Genomic DNA, 3,824 nt, shown 5'->3' with positions numbered 1-3,824 from the left:
CAATCACTGCTCCCCTTTGATCCCAGCCACTGCCAATCAATCACTGCTCCCCTTTGATCCCAGCCACTGCCAATCAATCACTGTTCCCCTTTAATCCCAGCCACGGTCAACCAATCACTGCTCCCCTTTAATCCCAGCTATGGCCAATCGATCACTGCTCCCCTTTGATCCCAGCCACGGCCAATCGATCACTGCTCCCCTTTGATCCCAGCCACGGCCAATCGATCACTGTTCCCCTTGAATCCCAGCCACGGCCAATCACCCTCCGTGGATGTCCATCCCCTGTCCACTGTTTTGTCCCCGACCTGACAGTGCTGTCTTGTAAAATACACTGAAAGAGATGTCAGAACATGTTATCAGGAGGGACTAGTCTTGGAAAGGGGACATCGCGCTTGGTAAAACAGAAGGTCGGCGAAAGGAGGGAGATGCTCAAGAGATGGACGGATGGAAGGACGCAGTGGCTGTGACCACGGGCTCAAACATGGCGACGACGGAGAGGCTGGTTAGCGCAGGCCCTACTGAGCACAGGGTCACCGCGAGTCAGCGATCCCTGGGCACCCGGCACCCCGCCCACCCTCATGCTGACACACACATTTTCACTGCCACCTGACACCTTTATGGTTTTATGCGTACATTTGAATATTTGGTCCTTCTGGGATCCGTGTATCTGTCTCTGTGGGGTGAGTTGAATAGGCGACATGGTACATGGGCAGTTGGTTACGGTGGCACCATTCACACCAGCACTCTCAACCTGGCAGCCCGATCCTGTCGAGGAGCGTTCCATTAGTCAGCCTGCCTCGCTCTCCTTTCTCCCACTCTCGGTCAGTACTGGGCCCTGAGCACAGAGGCAGGCGACCGACACCCTCCACTCCCTGCAGTCTGACACGGACTGCTACACATACCTGGAAGAATGTGTCTTGGAGACCCAGGGCACCACCGTCACCGGTCACCGTGCATTAGGTCGCTGCTACCCAGCCTTTGCCCTCTGCTGGACGCCAGGCGGCTCCTGCTACTCAGAGGGTGGTCCTCCAGCCAGCAAACAGGCACGAGCTGGGAACGGGCTAGCAACGCAGACTCCAGGGCCCACCCCAGCCCTCCTGAGCCAGAGTCTGCATTTCAGCCAGATTCCCAGGGGCATGTCTACACATTAAAGTCTGGGCAGCTCAACTCTGGTCCTGTGCCTGCTTGTTTCTGGGCCGATTCCCGCATTCTGGTGGCAGTTCCTGAAGGTAAGTGTCTCCCTGCAAGGTCTGCCCACCTTCCCGCACGGCCCCCTAAGTCAATTGCAGCGCGCAGTGGCCCTGTGGGACAGAGAACTGCTCCATGGGGTTTCTGAGACTGCGCGTCTTCGTGGGGCAGACGGCCTCATCGCTCTCCCACAGCTGGTGGGTTGAGCCACCGACCTTGCAGTTAGCAGTCCCAGACTTAACCCACCAGGGCTCACATTCGGGCTGTGATCAGATGCTTACCTTTCCGTTCAAACTTTAAAATCATTTTGCAAGTGGCAGGGTATAAGATCCACATATAAAACTCACGAATTCTTGCACACTAACCAAGAGAACTCTGAAGAGGAAATCAGGCAAGCAGTGACATTTATGATCGCCACCCAAAAGATGGAGCACCCTTAGGAACACATCCGACCAGAGAGACAAAAGTCCCACACAAAGAAAACCACGGAACACTACTACAAGAAACCTAAACTAATGGAAGAATGTGCCATGCTAACGGATAGATTTAACCTCGTGAAAATGTCATTGCTCAAAAACGATCAATAGCAATATTGCAATCCTTATCCAGATTATATCATCCTTCTTTAAATCGATAGAAAAACTAGCCATTAACCTTACGTGGAATAGGAAGGGAACTCACAGATAAGAAATGCATTACTGAAGAGCACAGTAGGGGCCTCACACTGCCCAGTCTCAAAGTCTACCACTCAGCCCCGGTACCAACACAGCCTAGTCACAATGGAGACATAACCCAGTGGAACCGAATTGAGAATCCAGAAGTAAATCTATCCACCTGTGGACAGCTGACCTTTGACAAAGAGCCAAAACTCACAAGTAGGGAAGAGATAGTCTCTTTGACAACAGTGTTGGCAAAAACAGACAACCATTTGCCAAAAAATGAAAACAGGGCGCACACAGATAACAACAAACTCAAGATGGATCAAAGACCTAAATGTAAAACCAAAAACCTATAAAGATGATCAAAGAAACTAAAAAAAATTTTTTTTAAACAGGGACAAGCTTAGAGGCCCTAGTAGAGGGTGAAAGTGGAATCACTTGGTGTGGCTCTTCTATCTCCCACCAAATGGTCAGTTTTGCCGCTGCACTGTGCATAAAATGGGCGGTCTCAAAGCAGAAAGAGCATCTCCTGACCGCCCAGAGGGGAGCTGCCAGCAGAGGCCCTGCCTGAAGTGGCGTAGGCAGCACCGGCTGCAGCGCGGAGCCCGGGAGGGCGCAGCAGGCTGCCCTGGCCCGCTGAGTAGAGATGAGTGTCTGAGGGCAGGAGCTAGCTTGCGGAGTGGGTGCCCTCCGGACACTGACCACTGCTACAAGAGCTTGCAACCCTTGCCTGGACAGACACCACAGGGCTGAGAGGTCAAGGGACAGAGCGAGACGTGCCTGCCACAGCGTGGCTGAGAAGGAGCTCCGTGACCCTCTGCAGATCTTCACAGGGGCAGCCAACCCCATCTTCACAAGTGGCCGATGGGTTTGAACTGCCAACACCTAATGTCCAAGGCCACCGGGCCCTTTTCAGTTGGAAGGGAGGCTTTATTCCACATGGACTGTTTTTCCAAGCAGGGATGCATTTAAGTGAGAGCTTCCGCCTGGACTGTGACCACGGACCTCAGGGCAGCTAGGCGGGAGCAGCGGGGTCTTCTCACAAATGCTCAGCAGGTCCCTTTCCCAGAGCGCCTTTGCACGCACGCATGCACGCACTCACTCACCTGGCGAGAACGGGCTCAGGAGAGAAAGCACCAAGGAAATCCCGAGCTCTATGGCACAAAAAAGGCAGGGAGCCTCATGGAAACTGCGGGGATTGGGATGCGGCCTCGATGTCCCAGAGAGGAACGGCGGTTAAGCGTGCCATCCCCGTCTCAGAGAGAAGGCAAAACGCAAGCCCACTGCCACCCAAGTCTATTCCGATGCACACTGACCCAAGACGACAGAGCAGAACTGCCCCTGTGGGTTAAAAGCAAGAGAAACATAAACACCAAACTCACTGCCGACAGGACAGGCTAGAACTGGCCCTGTGGGTTTCTGAGACTGTGGCTCTTGTGGAGGAGAGAGCCTCGTCTTGCTCCTGAGGGGCGGCTGGGGGTTAGCAGCCCGGCGGGTCAACCCCACGCCACCAGGGCTCCTTGTAAAATAAATACAGGGGCTAAGCAATCTCCCGGGACACCCCCGTGCACATCTCCTCTCAGGTTCCCCACAACCTTTCTGAAGGCCCCTTGTCCACAGAAGGATGCAAAAGGAAGTGTGGCTATTCAGTCGGGGGCACAACACAAAGAACCTCAAACACGCACACGCACACGCATGCATATATACGCGAAAGACACATTGGTGGCACAGGGGTTACACACTGGGCTGCCAACTGCAAGGTCAGCAGCTCAAACCCACAAGCAGCTCTGGAGGAAAAGACAGGCTCTCTGCTCCCAGGAGGATGTAGAGCCTTGAAAATCCACCGAGGCAGTTCTGCTTGGTCCACGGGGTCACAGGTGTCAGAATCGATCTGACAGCAAGGTGTTTCGAGGTGACTGTCTGAAAGGTCCGGGATGTGCTGGGCAGGGAACAGGGCTCCTGGGGCGGGCGCGGGGC

General features: G+C 54.2%; 1 protein-coding gene across 1 annotated transcript in view; it reads right to left on the bottom strand.

The window, feature by feature from the left end:
* Nucleotides 1-3,824, bottom strand: part of ARMC9 (armadillo repeat containing 9) — a 46,094-nt gene that overhangs the window by 32,943 nt on the left and 9,327 nt on the right. The window lies entirely within an intron of this gene.

The sequence above is a fragment of the Echinops telfairi genome, unplaced genomic scaffold, assembly GCF_000313985.2.
Source record: "Echinops telfairi isolate 266 unplaced genomic scaffold, ASM31398v2 ScPeMD7_3;HRSCAF=10, whole genome shotgun sequence".
Lineage (NCBI taxonomy): Eukaryota > Metazoa > Chordata > Mammalia > Afrosoricida > Tenrecidae > Echinops > Echinops telfairi.
This window is presented reverse-complemented; position numbering and strand designations above follow the sequence as displayed.